Source organism: Ipomoea nil, unplaced genomic scaffold (genome assembly GCF_001879475.1).
Source record: "Ipomoea nil cultivar Tokyo-kokei standard unplaced genomic scaffold, Asagao_1.1 scaffold1259, whole genome shotgun sequence".
NCBI classification, from domain to species: Eukaryota; Viridiplantae; Streptophyta; class Magnoliopsida; order Solanales; family Convolvulaceae; genus Ipomoea; species Ipomoea nil.
Window position 1 is genome coordinate 1,977,234 of NW_017617687.1, and position 21,092 is coordinate 1,998,325.

At 50.9% G+C, this 21,092-nt stretch overlaps 1 pseudogene; it reads left to right on the top strand.

The window, feature by feature from the left end:
• LOC109184331 overlaps positions 1–21,092 on the top strand; it is a 76,552-nt pseudogene that overhangs the window by 45,717 nt on the left and 9,743 nt on the right.

Below are 21,092 nucleotides of genomic sequence, written 5' to 3' on the forward strand. Positions count from 1 at the left end.
TGAATGCAGGTCTTGGCCTTATTCATCTTCTTCTTTTCCTCCTTGTACTCTCTCATTTGTGCAATTGTTGGATCTTCAGAAAGTGCTGGAATTTCATCAATTTCCACCATTTCCCATAAGCCATATGCTTCTAAATAAGTTTCCATTTTCACAGCCCATGCATGATAATTTTCACCTGTGAAAACCGGGGGTTTAGACAAAAAACTATCACATGCCATTTGAAGGTAAGATTTCAGGTCTTATATGATAAGGGTTCCTCACTGATTCACTCACACAGGTCCCTTAAGAAAAGGGGCTCTGATACCACTTTGTTGGATATTTAGTGGTAAACACTCAAATTTTGCTGGGGAAAATGAATATTTATTCCATTCTATGTCTGCTAATTTATACACAATTAGCAGAGAAAATAACTCAACAAACAACTCTAAAATATCTCAACAACTTAGAATTAAAACAAGATAATGAAAGACTAATTCAAAATAAAATTAATATGCAGTAAATATATCATTTTCTATCAAACATGAACCTAAATTAAGAACATGGGAATAAATGGTGAATCACATCAACATCGAAGAGGCATTTCGCCTAAAACAAAGGTCAGTTTCTTTTCCTGAAAACTTAAAGGCTAACGTAATAGAAACGAGTGACAGGTCAAAACCTTCAAACAGTGGTAAAAATAAAGGTTGGTAGAAAAGTATGAAATCAAACAACACCAAAAGCTTCCGGCGAACAAAAACCAGAAATCAGGGAAAGGAGGTGGCTGCTACGTCTGCGGCAAGCATGGCCATCGTGCAGCGTAGTGCTACCACAAGAAGGGTGGAACTGATCAAAAAGGGAACCAAGGAGGACCAAAAAGCCAAGCAAATGTGGTGGAAGACTCTAAAGTAGTGGCAGCAGTTGTAACGCTAGAAGCCAATGTTATAGAAGACTCTGAAGAATTAATCGTGGACACTGGAGGGTCACGCCATTTCTGTTCAAACAGTCTCTTCAAGAGTTTTCAAGCAATTGTTCGAGGGCAAGGTGAACAAGTTTTTATGGGCAATGATAGCATGGCCGAAGTAAGAGGTAGTGGTACCATAGAAATAAAACTATGTTGAGGAAAAAAGTTGTTTTTAAACAATGTAATGTACGTTCCTTCTCTGCGAAGGAACTTAGTGTTGGGACCTTTATTAGTGAGGGCCGGGATTAAGTTAGTGTTTGAATCTGATAGAATGATAATGACTCATAGGGAGGATTATCTGGGGAAATGTTACATGCGTGGGGAGCTTTTTGTGTTACCTTTCATTTCAAACCAAAACACTGCAATCAATATGAATAATGTGGCCAGTAGCTCTGCAGTTCTGCTTATATTGCTGTTTCGTTTGATATGTGGCATTCTAGATTAGGACAAATTGGTGTTGAATGCATGAATAGACTAAGGAAAATGACCTTGCTATTTAATGTGACAAATGAAAGTATAATACAATGTGAGACTTGGGCTGAAGCAAAATTCATTAAGAAACCTTTTTCTTTAGTTAAGCATAACACAACATGTGCCTTAGAGTTAATTCATTCTGACTTAGCAGACTTTAGAAACACAGAATGTAAAGGTGGAAAAAGATACTACATATCTTTTATTGATGGTTTTACTCGCTTTTGTAAAATATATCTGCTAAGGACTAAGGATGAAGCCGAAGATAAATTTGTGATTTTCAAAAATGAACTAGAAAATAAACTAAGTATGAAAATAAAAAGATTGCGTTCAGATAGGGGGGGAGTGAATATGAATCTGCATCTTTTAAATCTGTGTGTGAAAAACATGGAATTATCCATGAAGTGACAGCACCTTACACTCCTCAACAGAATGGCATAGCCGAGAGAAAAAACCAAACTCTCAAAGAAATGATAAACGCCTTTCTGGTAAGTTCGGGTGCCCCCAATGCACTTTGGGGAGAAGCTGCACTTACAGCTAATCATATCCTTAATAGAATACCCCACAAGGGGTACGATAATACACCTTATGAGATGTGGAAAGGATACTCCCCAAACCTGAAATACTTCAGAGTGTGGGGGTGCCTAGCGAAAGCTGGGCTTCCCTCATTCAAAAGACCTAACCTGGGGTCTAAGACTGTGGATGCAGTATTTGTTGGGTATGCAGAAAATAGTGCAGCCTACCGGTTCATGCTGTTAGAAAACCGGTCTACATGTGAAGCCACGGAAGCTGAGTTTTTTGAAACCATCTTTCCCTTAAAAACCCCTAATAGGAACGAATCCTTTTCTCTTCCACACTCACAAATTGAGAGTGAGCCTGAACAACTCCGGAGAAGCAAGAGACAACGAACTGAAACAACCTTTGGTTCGGACTTTATAACATACATAGCTGAGCTAGAAGACTTAAATGAACTTTCTGAACAGCTTGTTTGTCAACTAGTCTTAGAAGAGGAACCAAAGACCTTCGATGCGGTTATGTGCTCAGTTGATGCAGTGTTCTGGAAAGAAGCTGTTCAAAGTGAACTAGACTCAATAAAGTTTAATCACACATGGGAAATAGTAGAACTTCCCAAAGGGGCCAAGCCTATTGGGTGCAAGTGGATCTTTAAAAGAAAACTAAGACTCGATGGGTCAATAGAAAGATTTAAGGTGAGACTAGTAGCCCAAGGTTACAGACAGATGTTTGGGGAAGACTACATCTGTACTTACTCGCCTGTGACAAAGATAGCAACAATAAGAGTACTATTTGCCTTAGCCGCAGCACATAAGTGGACAGTCCATCAAATGGATGTCAAGACGGCCTTCCTAAATGGAGACCTAGAGGAAGAAATCGACATGGACCAACCTCCTGGGTGTGTAGAACCGGGACAAGAAGGAAAGGTCTGTAGACTAGTGAAATCCTTATACGGGCTAAAACAAAATCCAAAACAGTGGTATGAAAAATTTCATAAAACACTGTTGGATCAGGGTTACATGGTAAACAGGTCAGATACTTGTCTATACTCAAAAGAAGTTGAGTCAAGCGTGGTGCTCATCTGCATCTATGTAGATGACATGCTAATCTTTAATCCTAATGTCGAAGTAATAATACAAACCAAAAGGTCTCTTTCTGAAAAATTTGACATGAAAGACTTGGGGAAGGCCGATGTGATACTTGAAGTAAATATCATTCAAAGTGAAAAGGACTACAAGTTGTCACAAAGTCACTATACAGAAAAACTGTTAAGGAAGTTTGACAGTTATGAAGTGACCCCGGCTCCAACTACGTATGATTCCAGTGTCAAACTGAAAAGACACACTGGAGCAGGAGTGGCGCAAGAGTAGTATGCGAAGTTAATAGGGAGTCTGATGTTTCTAATCAACTATACCAGACCTGACATCGCTCTTGCAGTCAACAGACTCAGTCGGTACACTCACAATCCTAATGAGGTCCACTGGCATGCACTAAACGTGTACTACGCTATTTGAGAGGCACAATCGAGTGGGGCCTACAGTACACTGGTTTTCCAAATATCCTAGAGGGATATTGTGATGCAAACTAGATCAATGACATTGATGACGTAAGCTCCACCAGTGGGTATGTGTTTACCATGGGAGGAGCAGCTGTGTCGTGGAAATCCACGAAACAATCGTGCATAGCCAGGTCAACAATGGAAGCTGAGTTCATAGCTCTTGATCTGGCTGGGCAAGAGGCTGAATGGCTAAGAAACCTACTGGCAGACGTGCCTTTGTGGGGGAATTCTACTCCATCAGTGCCTGTTTATTGTGACTCACAAACTGCCATATGTGTAGCCAAAAATAGTTCCTACAATGGAAAAAGAAGATACATAAGAGTCAGACACGAGTCTGTAAAGCAGTTAATTGTGAACGGAGTACTCACACTAGAGTATGTGAAGTCTGAGAGGAATCTTGTAGATCCTCTAACAAAAGGACTAAACCGGAAAGCTATCCTTGACACGTCAAAGGAAATGGGCTTAAAATAAAAGGTAAGGAATTCAAGGTGGATACCACTGTAGTGGTCAAATGAAGCCATGAAAAGACTTATGTACCGAAATGGAGCGCATACTAAAGCACTGATATGTGAACCAGAGTTCAAAACTACCCACTTCTCAAAGAGTTCAAGACTTAGTTCACTCCTGAGAAGTAAGTTACTCAGGTCACTACGTGTCAGTTCAAGTTTACACACTGACATTAAGGTCAGCCTACGTGATATACTCAAACGCCATGTTTCCACACTCCTTGAATGTGTGGGGGATTGTTGGAGATAACATTCAAAGGATGTGGTTTTTTGCCTTGCTACTTGTCCCACATTTGTTTCCTAGAGACACCTTTCCCATCATTTAAATGCCACTCCTTTTGGAGTCCTTGAAATGTTTTCAAGGGAGGGAAAGGGGGAATTCTCGCACGTCGCCGCCGGCTTGGTGGCGTCGAAGTTTTACGCAGCATTGCATTGTATTTTAATAATTCTACGCACTCAGAATTAAATTTTTGGCCAAAATAATTCTACGCACTCAGAATTGCGTTCCTTCACTCTTCTTTCTCAGAATTTTGTGGCTGGTATAGGGAAGTCGGGTATTCTCATTACTATAAATACCTGTCTTCCCAGACCTGTTTTTTTACACTAGCTTTCAAGCTCTGTAAGTACTTATCTCTATAAGTGCAACACAGTGCGTGACCTATTCTGTGTAAGCCAGTCGAAAGCGCCCGGATTTAAGACAGCACAGTCTCCGGCTATACGCTTTTAAGGCAGTGTCCTGCACACGTCACAGAAATTATCCTTCATATATTCCAGCCTATATAAATCGTAGTCCATATACAACCTACGACATTTTCCTAAAAACACAACATGTTAAACAGCTTGATGTGTCCTTCGAATCCTACAAGTGCTGATTTCTTCAGCAAAATTAATGTTAACCCTGATCTGTAAGTCCAACACTATATTACTCATAGTCTTGTCACTTGTGGGTACATTTCCAAAATGCATATATTTGATAAGTTGATTGTTCTTTAGTTCTTTTTCTGGGTTGATGTGGTCCATTCAATTGAATGGATCTGCAATGGTGCTGCTAGGAAACTAGACAAAATGAATACCTCGGCTATATGAGTGTGGCTGCTTATCTGGATCTCAACAACTTTGGTAGCTGCAATTTCTTCCTTTGGAAATTTGGCTACTGATGGATATATTGGACCCGGAGCGAACCGACCCGGAGAGACGGACCCGAGAAGTCCCCCGGCCCAGTCAAGTGGGCCGTGGCCAAGTCGGCCCAAGGCATCTCGGCCTTGGGCCGAGTCCGGCCACGGGTGGGCTTGGTACACCCGAGCCCACCACCATGGACTCGGCCACTGAAGGGCTGGTCCATGGTGGACTCGGCTAGGCCGAGCTCGGCAGCTCGGCCATGCCGAGTCGGATGGACTCGGCTAGGCCGAGCTCGGCAGCTCGGCCGTGCCGAGTCGGCCCGCCTTGGACCAGGTCCCGGGGGGACCCGGTCAAAGCGGCCGATCCAACTAACCCCGATTCTAGGGGTCCGGTTGGGGAGTCTGAGCTGATATAAAAGGACTCCCTCTTGTCCTAACAAGGGACCAGATTATTACACAACACAACAGATTCCTAAATTGCTACCTTCTAGCCTTATTGTCCTAATCAAGCCTTGTAATAGCTTATTAGCGATAATTAATACAATATATGGTCCCTGCGACCTACGGTCCCCGCGACCTTATTATATCTCTGCGTCGTATTATTTATTTCTTTCGTATAATTATCCGGGTTTAATAATTTGGGCTACCCCAGGGGAATTAAATCCATCAGTGGTGCTCTTGTTGAGAGCTGCTGTACAAGCTTAAGCGCTCTCCCCATTATTGTTCATTGACAGCGATGACGAGATCGAGATCCAACTCTCGCCACACCAACGGTTCCCGCGGCACCCAGCTCGTCGCAAACAGGAACGTCCCCAACAGGGCCCCCAGCGTCCAACCGGCCGCCTCCAACAGGTCGGGAGGAGACCTAAAGGCCCAGCTCACCAACCGCCGCAGCAGTGGTGCACCACCCCCCGTGGCTCCCGCTACTACGGCTCCCGCTACCGCTCCAACTCGTGCCCTCATCCAGGAGGGGGTGGCGGTCTTCGAACAAGCCTCCATGGCACTGGCTCGTGTTGCGGCGGGCCTCCGGGCAGAGGAACACGCCGACCTAGGCGCCACCCAAGGGGCGTGCCGCCGAGCGCCATACCGCCTCCACCTCTCTCCCGGGGGCGCAGCGGGCCGAGCGCCGTGCCACCTCCGGCACGGGCCACACAAGGAGAAGTCAACCCCCCCCCCCCCCCGCCCGACGGACAGACGAGGAGGAGGGAGCTCCCGCCAAGACCGTCAGCACGGTGATGATGGAAGGGCCCCAACCCCAACCAGGCCCGCCCTGGAACGGTTGGGTGAGCGCGTGTCGGCACGGGACAGGTTGGGTCCGAGGCCGGCCGCCAATGACCCGCCAGCGGCCGAATCGTGCTCCCGCAGGCCGCCACGACAAGTGGCGGGCACCCGGAGGTTGCCAAGTCACGACCCTCGAGCCCGACCGCAACAGGAGGTGGGCTCGCATAGATCCCCAAACCGTGAGACCCGAGCTCCCCCGCGATGCGGACAGCCCACCCGGGTGGAGCGAACAGGTGAGACAAATGGCCGAGTCCCGAGCTCCAACCGGGACGAGGTCGAGCAGTTACGGAGAAGGATGGACGAGCTCCAGAAGAAGTTCGATGAAAGGGACGGATCCTCGGAGTCCCATGACATACTGTCCACCCCGTTCGCGAGTTCTATCATGGAAGAACCCTTGCCCAAGGATTTCCGTTTCCCCGCCATCAAGGCATACTCAGGGACCACGGACCCGCGGGCGCACCTCACCAGGTACAGGGCCGCTATGTTGATTACCGAGGCTACCGACGCCATCTTATGCAGGGGATTCTTTGCCACTCTGGACGGGCAGGCACATGACTGGTTCGGGTCCCTGCCAGGGGGATCCATCTCCACCTTCAAGGACCTAACCAAGCAGTTCCTGTCCCACTTTGCCACCACCATACCAAGGAAGAAGCAGGTTGCCAACCTGTGCGACCTGAAGCAGAAGAGCTCGGAGTCATTAGCCGAGTATCTCAGTAAGTGGAAGAAGGAAGTCATGGGAGTCGCCAACTTCGATGGTAAGTCGGCTATACCAATTTTCAGGAACAATGTGAGGTCGGGTGCTTTCCACCAGGATCTCATCCGGTACCCCCCGAAGAACTATGCCGACCTGATGGACAGGGCGGCCAGGTATGCTGACGCCGAAGCTGCCGAGAAGAGAAAAAAGGAAGCAGGAAGAAGGGAGAGGTCGGAAGGACAAGGCTCCCCAGGAGGAACGCGGCAGGGCATCTCGGCAGCATCGTCGCGACCACGCCGAGGGGCCCAGGCTGAACCCCACACGTTTCCTTACCCCGCTGACGCACCCCGTGAGTGTCATCCTAGCCCACGCGGAGGACCAGGGGATCGTCGAGTTCCCGAAGGAGGAGTGCATGAAGATCTCGGCGAAGGGCGACCCCAAGAAGTACTGCCGGTTCCATCGCCAAAAGGGTCATGACACGGACGAGTGCATCCTCCTGAAGAAGCAAATTGAGGAGCTCATCCAAATGGGTTACCTGGGCCACTTCATTAAATGGCCCAGCCAACCCCAAGGCTAGGGCCGGGACAACGTATGGAAGAAAGGGAGTGGTGGCTCCGCGCCACCCAACTCGGCACCTCGCAAAAGAGAGCATGGCCAAAGCTCTGAAAAAGACGACAAGCCGACGGAGGACTCCCAGCCCCCAAAGAAGCGGTCCATCTATGTCATTTTTGGAGGACCCAAGGGTGGCGACACCCCGGCCGATCGGAAGAAGTGGGCAAGGAGTCTGTACGTCGGGGAGGTGACACAAGCCCCACGAGAGAAGAAGCTACGAAGGGAACCCATCACCTTCACTGATGACGACCTGCCGAATGGTCCCCTACCACACCGAGATGCCCTGGTGATCAAATTGGACGTCAACAACGTGGTGGTGCACCGAGTGCTCGTAGACACGGGCAGCTCGGTAAATGTCATGTACTACGACACGTTCATCCAACTCGGCCTCCCAGGGGACCAGCTGGAGCAGGTTAGGACCCCCTTGTCTGGGTTCACGGGGGACTCGATCGAGACGGAGGGGTCGATCAGCCTGGACGTGGAGATAGGCACCGCACCTCACCTCAAGAAGTGGAGGGTCGAGTTCGGGGTCGTAAAAATCAGCTGCGCCCACAACATGATACTTGGCTGACCTACCCTGGAGGACCTCAGGTGCGTGATTTCCATGGAGCACCTGTGTCTCAAATTCCCAACGCCGAACGGGGTCGGGACTGCCCGGGGGGACCAGAGGGTGAGTCGTAGCTGTTACCTACGGGCGTGCCGCCAGATGGGCAAGATGGACCTCCGGGTCCACACCATAGCCGAGAAGGCATTACGAAACGAGACGGGTCGGCCCCGGGCCGAGCCCATAGTTGAGTCGGAGGAAGTCGTCCCGGATCTCAACCGACCCGACCGGGTCGTAAAGGTGGGGGTCGGCCTCCCGGATGAGCTCCGAGCTCGCATCATCGACACGATCCGGAATTACAGGGAGATCTTCGCATGGGGCCCCGAAGACATGCCGGGCCTCAGCCGCGAGGTGATTACACATAAGCTGGCTGTGGACCCCTCGGTCAAGGCAGTCCAACAGCGGAAGAGGTACCTCTCCACAGACAGGAGGGAGTTCGTGAAAAAAGAGGTCGACACCCTCTTGGAGATAGGTCACATCAGAGAGGTCCTATACCCCACCTGGTTGGCTAATGTGGTCCTCGCCCCGAAGCCGCCCACCTGGAGGATGTGCGTGGACTACACCGACCTCAACAAGGCCTGCCCCATGGACCCCTTTCCGCTTCCCAACATCGACCAGCTGGTGGACGAGACAGCAGGTTGTGCCCTCATGAGTTTCCTTGACGCATTCAGGGGGTACCACCAGATCTTTATGGAGGAAGCTGATGAGGAGAAGACAGCTTTCACCACTCCAGAAGGGGTCTACTGTTACAAGGTCATGGCCTTCGGGTTGAAGAACTCGGGTGCCACCTACACCCGGATGGTAGCCAAGGTGTTCAAACAAGTCCTCGGTCGCAACCTACAAGCTTACGTGGACGACATGATAGTGAAGAGCACCGAAGCCAACCTGCACACGGACGACCTAGTTGAGGTATTTTCAATTATGCAACGTTTCAATCTGCATCTTAACCCCAAGAAGTGCACCTTCGGGGTCCACGGGGGAAAGTTCTTGGGGTACATGGTTTCCAAGAAGGGCATAGAGCCCAACCCGGACAAGGTAAAGGCTATCCTGGACATGGAGCCCCCACGGTGTCTCCGGGAAGTCCAGCGCCTCAATGGACGACTAGCGGCCCTCGGTCGTTTCCTCTCGAGGTCAGCCGAGAGATCTCTGCCATTCTTTGGAGAACTCAAGAAGACCAAGGGGTTCGAGTGGTCTCCGGAGTGCCAAAAGGCTTTCGAGGATCTCAAGACATATCTGATGTCGCTCCCCCCGCTAGCCAAACCCGTCAAGGGGGAGGTCTTGTACTTGTACCTCAGCATCTCCCAGGCCGCAGTCAGCTCTATGCTGGTCCGGGACGATGACGGGGTCCAACGGCCCGTGTACTACACGAGCCGAGCTCTACGGGGAGCGGAGATCAGGTACACGCCCGTCGAGAAAGCCATATTTGCGGTAGACATCACCACAAAGAAGCTCGGCTATTATTTTCAGGCCCACCCCGTTCACGTCCTTACCAACCAACCCCTAGATGCGGTGTTGAGGGCCTCGGGGTCGGCCAGTAGGTTAGTCAAGTGGGCCATGCGGCTTAGCCAGTACGACATACAATTTCGGACCCGCCCAGTCATCAAGGGGCAGGCACTAGCCGACTTCATAGTCGAGTGCACTGCCCGAGAAGCCACCGAGCAGGCCCGAGATGAAGACGAGGAGTGGTGGACTCTGTCCACAGACGGAGCTTCGGGACCAAAAGGCTGCGGAGGGGGGGTCGTCCTCATCACACCCAAGGGGTTCAGAGCCTACTACGCCCTCCGTTTTGCCTTCAAGCTATCCAACAACGAAGCCGAGTACGAGGCGCTCCTCGGAGGGCTCCGACTAGCACTAAACATGAGGGTCGAGAAGCTCAAGATCCGATGTGACTCCAGGCTAGTAGTGGGCCAAGTCACAGGAGAGTTCGAGGCAAGTGACGAGAGGATGAGGAGGTACCGGGATGTGGTGCTCCAGCTCCTGGGCCAGCTAATAAACTATGAAGTCCTACAGGTACCCCGAAGCATGGGTAACATGCTTCCGGAACCGGGGAAGAGGAAGAATTTTACCTGGACGAGGTCGGCCAATTTTCTTCACGGGACAAGTGCACAGGAGCCGGGGACTTGTTTGAACACCTTAGCTACCATCCGGATGAATTAATTCGGGCTACCCCCGGGGAATTAAATCCATCAGGGAGCGGAGATCAGGTACACGCCCGTCGAGAAAGCCATATTTGCGGTAGACATCACCACAAAGAAGCTCGGACATTATTTTCAGGCCCACCCCGTTCACGTCCTTACCAACCAACCCCTAGATGCGGTGTTGAGGGCCTCGGGGTCGGCCAGCAGGTTGGTCAAGTGGGCCATGCGGCTTAGCCATTACGACATACAATTTCGGACCCGCCTAGCCATCAAGGGGCAGGCACTAGCCGACTTCATAGTCGAGTGCACTGCCCGGGAAGCCACCGAGCAGGCCCGAGATGAAGACGAGGAGTGGTGGACTCTGTCCACAGACGGAGCTTCGGGACCAAAAGGCTGCGGAGGGGGGGTCGTCCTCATCACACCCGAGGGGTTCAGAGCCTACTACGCCCTCTGTTTTGCCTTCAAGCTGTCCAACAACGAAGCCGAGTACGAGGCGCTCCTCGGAGGGCTCCGACTAGCACTAAACATGAGGGTCGAGAAGCTCAAGATCCGATGTGACTCCAGGCTAGTAGTGGGCCAAGTCAGAGGAGAGTTCGAGGCAAGTGACGAGAGGATGAGGAGGTACCGGGATGTGGTGCTCCAGCTCCTGGGCCAGCTAATAAACTATGAAGTCCTACAGGTACCCCGAGTCCAAAACACGGATGCCAACATGTTGTCCAAGCTCAGCCAGGGGGGCCCGGAGCACATCTCAAAAATTGCCCGAGTCGAAGACTTTGAGAGGTCGAGTCTGGAGTTCTACCCGGTCCTACCGGTACAGAGCCGACCCCCCTGTTGGTTGGACCACCTCAAGGAGTATAAACAGACAGGTACGCTACCTCCTGATAAGGTTGATGCCAAGCTAGTGAAGTGGCGTGCCCCCACATATGTCATCATGGGGGACACACTCTATAAGAGGTCGTACAACAGCGCCCTACTCCGCTGTTTGTACCCGGACGAAACCAGGTCGGTCATGGAGGAAATCCACGAAGGAACCTGCTCCGCCCACCAGGGCGCCTTCACCATGGCCCGTCGAGCCATCTTGCAGGGGTACTTTTGGCCGAGAATGGCCAAAGAGTGTGCCGACTACGTAAGGAGTTGCGAGACATGCCAGCACTTTCAGGTCGGCCCCGGCCGGCCCGCCACGAACTACACCCCGATCAGCTCGGTCATCCCCTTCTCCAGGTGGGGGGTCGACATAGTAGGGGCCCTGCCTATGGGGTCGGGCAAAAGAAAGTACCTTATAGTGGCTGTCGATTACTTTACCAAATGGGTAGAGGCGAAGCCGCTGGCAAGCATCACAAGTGCCCGGTGCAAACAGTTTGTCTACCAAGACATTCTATGTCGATTTGGGGTCCCGATACAACTCATCACTGACAACGGGCGCCAATTCGAAGGGCAAGAGTTCGAGGCATTCTGCGCCGAGTGGCGCATCAACCATAGCCGAGTCGCCGTTTGCTATCCACAAGCCAACGGGCAAGTGGAGAACGCCAACCGCACCATAGTAAATGGTTTGAAGAAGAAACTTGAATCCGCAGGAGGAGCATGGGTGGAGGAGCTCGACGCCATCCTATGGGCCTACGGCACCACCCCTAGAAGGGCCACCGGGGAGACACCATTTTCCTTAGCCTACGGTTTTGAAGCCCGAGCCCCCGCAGAGGCGGTCATACCTTCCCGGCGAGAGGAACAATATGACCCCGACACCAATGAGGAACACCATAGCGCCGACCTCCACATGGTAGATGATAGAAGAGAGGCAGCTTCTATCCGCGCTGAAAACTACCAACGGCAAACCAAGTCCTACCACGACAAACGAGTGCAACCCCGTTATTTCCAGGTAGGAGACTATGTACTCCGGAGGAGAGAAGCAAGCCAACCCCAAGCCGGAGGGAAGTTCGCGGCAAACTGGGAGGGCCCCTACATTGTGGCAGCGGTGGTCCGTCCCGACAGCTACAAACTCAAGAACCCCAAAGGGAAGGAGGTACCTAGAGTTTGGAACTCGGAGCATTTATTGAGATATTACCAGTAATCCACCACAAGCTGACTCGACCATACGGAGTTAGCGACATCTCCATTAATGTTTTGCAAATAATGTCATAGGAGGCGGCAGGCCCCCTCCATTGCTATGAACAGAATAAAGTTATGTAATAAGAAACACCTTTTCTTGTTCACCTATCGCACAGGAATGCGATTTTGTACCCGGCCTCCCCAAGCATACCCCTAAGGGGGCACGAGGTCCGACCTCGCGTACCAGCCCCGACGGAGGAGCCCCAGGGTCGAGTCCAGCAAGGACTCGACTATCGGGGCTAACATACCCTAAGGGGGCACGAGGTCCGACCTCGCGTACCAACCCCGACGGAAGAGCCCTACGGCCTAACATTCAAAGAACTCGGTTCGAACGGCTACGAAAAAAAAAAAAAAAACGGCTCGGCCAAGGCCGCGGACCAGCAACTCGGCCGCGGCCAAGTCCTGGCAACTCGGCCATGGCCGAGTCCTGGCAGCTCGGCCACGGCCGAGCCTTAGCCACTCGGCCACAGCCTAGTGGCCGAGTCCCGTATCGGCCCCGAGCCCCGGGTCTAGGCCCCGGCCTACCAAGGTGTTCTCTTTTCCTTGTGAAAGCGTAAAGACAAGCAGGAGGTGTTCTAACAAATTCCAAAACACAAAGGAGTCCATACAAGATAGAGAATGCAATACCAAATCAAGCAGATACGAAGTTCATATGGACAAAAAGTTCAAACAAAATGAGCAAGCTCCACATGAAGCCAAAACAAGCATAAGTTTTTGGCTCTAAGTGCCACAAAAAGAAATCAGTCTCGGCTCTAAGGGCCACAAAAAGGTAAGCAACTCCGAACTAGCCATTCAAGTCGGGGCGTCACGGGCAACCTCGGGAGCAGCCGCCCCCTCAACATAAGCACCCAAGCTGGCATGGACGATCTCCGTGGAGGGAGAAACGGAACCCGCAAGAGGGGCCTGGCTCACGAGCAAAGCATCCAACCTCCCCAATGCATCCACGCAACTAGCAGCTACACCTCCATCAACGTGGGTAGAAGCACCCGCCCCGGCAGGAGAAGTCCCACCACCACCAACAGCACGGGCTGGAGTTCCCGCCCCAGCAGAAGAACCAACTGCAGAGCCCTCGGGCAAGGGAAGGTAACCGGGCAAGCCCCTCGCCACAGGGTCAAAAGTAGGGTCCTGTCGCATCAAGACCGCATAGATGTCCTGCTGCATCGTGTACAGCCCCACATCGTAAGCAGCCATCCCCTCGTCCTCAAGGCGAGTCCGCCCCTCCTCCGAAGCAAGCCACTCGTCTATGAGCTCTTGCCGCCGGCCCCGGGCACACGACATAGCATCTAGAGTAAACTGGTGGGACCTCTAATAAGCCGGCACCACGTGGCCCATCTCCTCTCTTAGCCTATCCACATCAACTCGGCGCCCTTCCCTCTCCTGACCCAACAGCTGGGTGAGCTCGGCGACCCGTCCCTCAAGAGTCCCAGTGCGCGCCCGGAGCGCCTCATGGCTTCCACAAAGGGAAGTGCAGTGGAGAACAGCCTGTCAAGCCACAAAGAAGGAAATACAAGTTAGAGATAACATGAGAATCATAAAGTCTTGTTGACACCAAAAACGGACTCACCTCTATCAGATGGTTATACATGGCCCCCTCTTCAGCGACAGCCGGACCTCTAGAAGTGACCAAGTCCTGGAGGAGCGTACGGAGGCGCGGGAGATCGCCCAGTCCTGACTGGCGTGAAGGAACGGGGGGTGCCCGCGGTGGGGCGGGGGGTGGAGGCGGTGGAGCCACCGGCCTAGTAGGACGGGGGCGGGGGGGGGGGGGATCGCTGGCCCAGTAGAACGAAGACGCATCGAGGCCTCACCCCCCTCGGCAGCTCTCTGGCGCTTCCTCTCTCGATCCCTCTCTCGGTACCTCGCAACCCGATCACCCATCAAGGGAACGTCTCCTGCAGCCCGATCACCCATCAAGGGAATACCTCCTGCAGACCACCAGTCAGAATACAATCAAAACATAAGGAGATGTCACAAGAGCACGAAGATAGCTTAGACGGAGGAGGACCAACCTCTCGGCGTAGCCATGGTAAGCTCGAGCTCGGACTCAGGCAGGACCTCAGGAGTAGGAGTCGGCCCCGCCGAGGCCGAGCCGGGGGACTCGTCCCGATCTCGTGGTAAAAACTCGAAGACCATGTCATCCGAGTTCTCATCTCCGGAGGGCGAGTCCACAGCAATGGGCGCGGGCTCATCTGCAGGGGGACCCGGCAAGGGGGGACGAAGCGGGGCACCCCGGGCAAAGCCTAAACCCGCCAGGCTCTCCTCGGTCACCATCGGGGTGATGTAGATGATGGGACCACCCCGTCGGAAGATACGGACGTCTTCTAGCAAGGCGGCTCCTTTCCTAGGGGTAACATGCTTCCGGAACCGGGGACTCCAAGGTGACACGAAAGGAAAGTCGGGGCCCACGGAAACATACACAAACTTTGGTTTCTAGTTATGGTTGGAAGAGTTGAGATCTTGGAAGGTTTTCAAGCGGGCACGGGCCGAAAAGGACACCCACCCCTTGCTAGAACGACCCGTGGAGTTGGTGGCTTGGAAAAGATAATTGAAAAGGTCGAGGTAGGGCATGACCCGCACCTCTCTACATCTAAGGAGAAAGGCCAAGAGGACACAATGCGAGTTAGGGACTAGTTGTCCCGGGGCAATCTCGTAGTAATTGAGGAGGGACACGACAAAGGGATGGAGTGGGAAACGCAACCCGTATGAAAGAGAAGCGACGTGCACCCCAAAGAAGCCGGCTCGAGGCGGGACGGTCACATTATCATCCGGCGAGGGAGCCAACACCTCGACACCCGGACCCACTAGTTGAATGGCCTTCTCGTGTTGAGACGATGAGAGGCGGGCCAAGGTGGTAGCAGGGACGTGCGGGTCGAGGTCGGTATACCCGACCTCGACCTCAAGAGGGCCCGTAGCGGTCGAGTCCTCCCCAAGGGACTCGGACCCCTCGGGGAGATGTGGGAGCTCGTCCTCTAGTGGAATCGAGCCGTTCGGAGAGTGAGGGGAGTTGGGGTCGCTCATATCGATTTCACTCTCGTCTATGGAGTCTAGAACCCCGAGATCAAAGCTAATAGACATGCAAAGGTGGCAAGGAGGGGCAACACGGCTGCACCGAGTTAACTCGGTCGAGCTTTCGGCCGGGTCAGCCGAGTCGGCCGAGTCGACAGCCGATTCGAAAAACGGCCTGGTCGGCCGAGTCGAGGCAGCCAAGTCGAGGGCCGAGTCGACAGCCGAGTCGAAAAAAAAAATGTGCGAAAGGCGGGATTCGATACCACGAAGAAAGAAGGGGAGAAGAAACAACTAACCGAACTCGGGACGAAACTTGGAGACCCGGAGAAGAGCTTGTGACCCTAGGAGGAGCTTGAGAGGTTTTTGGGTGTTGTGGGAGTGGTATGGCCGAAAAAGAGAAGAGAAAAGGGGGGTTTTATAGGGGATGGATGGTGGAAAAGAGGGGGAAGAGGAAGGGTTGACCAAAAATTCAAAATTTGGGAAAGTGCATTGGGAAAAGGAAAAGATGATGGGGATGGGAAGTAGATTTGATGGGAATAAAAAGGGGGGATTCTCAAGATTTTATAGGGAAGGAGTTGCATATTTTGAGTGGGATTCTACTATATCTGAGGAGGATTTTTCGGAGAAAAATTCTATCCGCAACAAGAATTTTACCTGGACGAGGTCGGCCAATTTTCAACTCGGGACAAGTGCACAGGAGCCGGCTCGCAATGTGTCTACTCCCTATCATTGTCGACTTATCACAACGAAGAGAGTGGGGGACTCGTGATGGATATATTGGACCCGGAGCGAACCGACCCGGAGAGACGGACCCGAGAAGTCCCCCGGCCCAGTCAAGTGGGCCGTGGCCGAGTCGGCCCAAGGCATCTCGGCCTTGGGCCGAGTCCGGCCACGGGTGGGCTCGGTACACCCGAGCCCACCACCATGGACTCGGCCATTGAAGGGCCGGTCCATGGTGGACTCGGCTAGGCCGAGCTCGGCAGCTCGGCCATGCCGAGTCGGATGGACTCGGCTAGGCCGAGCTCGACAGCTCGGCCGTGCCGAGTCGGCCCGCCTTGGACCCGGTCCCGGGGGGACCCGGTCAAAGCGTCCGATCCAACTAACCCCGATTCTAGTGGTCCGGTTGGGGAGTCTGAGCTGATATAAAAGGACTCCCTCTTGTCCTAACAAGGGACCAGATTATTACACAACACAACAGATTCCTAAATTGCTACCTTCTAGCCTTATTGTCCTAATCAAGCCTTGTAATAGCTTATTAGCGATAATTAATACAATATACGGTCCCTGCGACCTACGGTCCCCACGACCTTATTATATCTCTACGTCGTATTATTTATTTCGTACGTATAATTATCCGGGTTTAATAATTCGGGCTATCCCCGCGGAATTAAATCCATCAGCTACATATCTAATTCATAAGCAAAGTGATACTACTTCTACTAGGGCGCGCATTTGACGTTGGCTATATGAGTGTGGCTGCAAAGGCGGACCTGCCATGGGGGCAGTGGGGGCAACTGTAACACCCCGTGTTACGGCCTTCAATCCCGGATTAATTATTAAATTAATCCCGTTAATAATAATTAAATAGGATTTAATTCGGTTAGGTTTCCTTTAATTAATTAATAAAGGTCCACCATGAACCGTGGACCCTTGCCTAAATTAGAGTCCTAAGCCTATTAGGAATAAAGAAAGTAAACCCTTTACTATTCAGATTCTAATTAGGAATCCTAGACCTAGTTATCTATTAGGAATAAAGGAAGTAGGCCTTTTACTATTCAGACTACGATTAGGATTCCCTTTAATTAATTAATATGGTCCACTATGGACCATGGACCCTTATCCCTAAACCCAATCCTTAGTTCCAAAAGGAATAGAATTAGCAAGCCTATAATATTAGTTCCTAACCAGGACTCCTAAATATATAAATAGGGGACTTAAGAAGCACCTAGAACCCCCCACCACAATAAACGTTCCACCACCCCAAAGTGCTCCAAGAATCCCCTTAGAAGAAATCAAGAAAGCAAGAAAGCTTAAAGAAAGATCCTTCATAGCCAAGGAATTAATTAAGGCTAAGAGGTAACCCATGTCTCAACAAAACCTATTTTCATAGTTATGATTCCCCCTTAGGGTTTCCCCCATATTATTGTGTATTAATGATTGGTGATGATTATTATTAATGATTGATATAATGATTCCATGAGGAACCTTGATAATCTTGATATTGGGAGATTCTTGATAATTATGGTGTTCTTGGTAATTATATGGAGTTCTTGATGATTATGTGTTGTTCTTGATAATTATGTGATGCTCTTGATGTTTATGTATTATTCTTACCGAATCTTGCAATTAGAAGACGAACCGTATTCTTGTTGATATAAAAGTGATTAGAACCCTAGGTTGTATCGTATGATATTATTCTTGGTTTATCGGGTGGGGAAATCGCATGTTTGGGTGTTGATTATGTTTAGAAGAGCATGATAGGTTATGTGCCGTTCGTTTCTCGTATTTGATCCGTTAATTATCTACGTGTTGTCGTTAATTGTGTTGTAAAGTGTCTAAGCATGGTTTCGGGTTCCACAACGTTTCCCGGGGCGAAATTATGTGATAAGAGTCAGTGGGGGGTAGGTGGGGGGTGGGGACCCGCCACCTACCCACGGCCGGAAATAGTATATCCGGCAGCGGGCAGCCGGCGGGCGGGCAGCTACCCGCCGGCGACCCGCTGCCCGGAACAGTGAGTCCGGCGGGCAGCCGGCGGGTGGCCCCCCACCCACCGGCTACCCGCTGGAAATTTCCCCAACTTGGGATCCCGGCTTCCCCGTTTGATGTTCCCCGTTCCCCGTGGTGTCCCAACGGACCCCGTTTGTCGTGCCTATGTCTAGTTTGATATTTCGGGTACCGTTCGTAGGTTTATGAGTCTATTATATTGCATGCTAGTTGAATTGGTATCCCGTTGACCTAGGTGGAAGAAGTATGAACCCCTTAGGACTATTCTTAGTACGTGATGGATCACGCATAAGGTTGTTATACGCTTTATCCCCCTTCTCAATGTGTAATGTGGGTTGCATGTGCTTGCTATGTGTTATGTGTGCGTGTTGCCCCAATTCGGTTGCGATCGGATTGGTTATCCTGAGCTGCGGTTCAGAAGCCGGCTACAGTCAGATGGGAATTCCTGGCTGTAGTCGGATGACGGTATCCTGGGCTGCGGTCCAGAAGCTGGTTGTAGTCAGATGGGAATTCCTGGCTGCAACCAGATGACATTTTCCTGAGCTGCGGTTCAGAGGCTGGCTGTAGTCAGATGGGAATTCCTGGTTACAGTCAGATGACACATTCTCTTGGGCTGCGGTCCACTGTTTGGTTGTGATCAAACATTATGATGAGCTGCGGTTCGTCGGTCGGTTGCGATCGGCCTCCCCGTGTTGCGATACGGGGCATGGTGCTGTGGGGCCGTGTCAGAGCTATATGCGCTGACCCGCATGTATGGGCATGCGAGTGGTCCCGTGGCGCCAACAACGTGCGTTATGTGTTGTGACATGGACGAGTTGTGATTATGGGTGTCTTGGGGGATGTGACTATGGGATTTGTATTGGGGATTGTTCATGTTGGGTTATGATCATTGTTTATGCTCTGCCTCATCTGCCTTATCTGTTGTGAACTGCATATGCTCGTTATAACTGTTGCTTGTGTCTGACCTTATCTGCCGAGTCATTCCCGGTTTTAAAACTAGAGTTCGTAGGATATATCTTCATGCTCAAAATGGTTTTCGTATATCTATATATATCTCTGTATGTATTGTATTTCAACGCGTTGGAGTGGGTTACCAGCATCTCTCGCTGAACAGATATATTTGGCTTTCAGGCACAGAAGATTAAGTCACTGGAGTGCGCTAGAACTTAGAAGTAGATAGTTTCCCTTTTGGCTTGCGTGCCACGTTTACGTATTTACGCTTTGAGGATATTAGTTAGTTAGCCTGTGCACTTGGGTTCTCTAGCCCAGGTGTGGCATAGCACCCCGAACGCTTGTATTTATATCTTGAAATTTAATAAGATTCTACCTTTATTATAAGTTTTAAATGTCTCGAAAATCTGGGGTGTTACAGTTGGTATCAGAGCTTAAGTTTGACCCTAGGATAAGACTCTTAAGACCGGACTTTAGGACATTAGGCTTGAACTCTAGGTACTTAGGAACATAGGATCCAGGAATCTTAGGACGCGCAGTGAGATTGTGAAACCTACACATGACCTCCCCTCACTTCATCCCTCTCTAACTTAAAGGAACCTCCCCCTACGCTTACCACACCAAGTAAGGGTACGAATAGATAAGTTTACTTCCACTACTGGGTAACGTACACTTACCCGATAAATCGCCTCGTCCTAACTCCCGTCAAAAGACTTGACAAGGACCCTGACCAAAGAAAAGGAAGATTTGGATGACTACTAAGAAGAGGCGTTACAGTCAGGACTGCTAAAAGGGACGGACTGCAATACGCACCAACCTAGGGTAACCACGATAACCCCCGAGTCAGACAAATGACATGCACCTTCCGACAAGTTGCCTTATCTCGGCAAACCCGGGTTGCGGCTACAACAAACAGGAAGGAGAACTAGGACACCTATTAAAGTAGCGAAGGAACGACACCATTAGTCGAATCCTTGGGTGCAAGGTAAGTATATCGCGACACCTTGCGACCCCACCACCCCAATTTAAAAAAATCATCCGCCCTGAAACCCCAGCATCTTGATACCCCTATTTGTTGAAAACTCCCACCCCGAATCCTTAATTACCTTAAGAGCAAATTCGCAACCGTCATGACCTTGCTCACCCTTTGTTGCGCTTAACCCAAACCCTCGGAAACCCTAAATTGTTATTGCCCTTACTCTAAGTTCACATCCCCACTCCGTTTGGAAACCCTGTTAAAAACCGTAGAGCAGCATAAGGCCCTTACCCTGCCTAGGGGCGTGAAGAACCGACATTTGTTGATTCAATATTAAAATAAGTTGTTAGATAGGAATCGGCGAAGTAGGTGGAGGTTACGAATACGTATCACCCCACCCTTGCACGAAAACCGTGAAGGCTTCACGAGAAACCATAGCCTGTACGTACGCCACCGAAGAACGCCATGCGTTGACAAAAGCGGGCAAACAAATACGTTCAATGTGTCAGGGGCCCTCGCTACAGAAAACATCGTCAAATAGGTGCAACAGGCCGAACCTCGAGGAGGACATAAATCCTTGCTAAGAATTTCATCCACCAAGGAAGGGATGAAACCCAATAGAACAAGAAAGACTAACCCGAAACCCCCCTTACCCTTAAGAACCCTCGGCAAGGATTAGGAGTCAAGACCTAGGGGTCTGACCCACTAAACCGACTGGGTCCAGACTTCTGGACATCCGAGGGGAACGTGCACGGAAACCATCACGATAATTCCCCTGGAAGCCATAGAAACGAAGGGGGCTTCGACACGGGAAGAGAAGATCAAACGAAAATCTTAGGATCAAACAAAGCCAAGGAAAAGGGATCACCAGTTCGACTGCACGCCACAACCAAGCCCCAA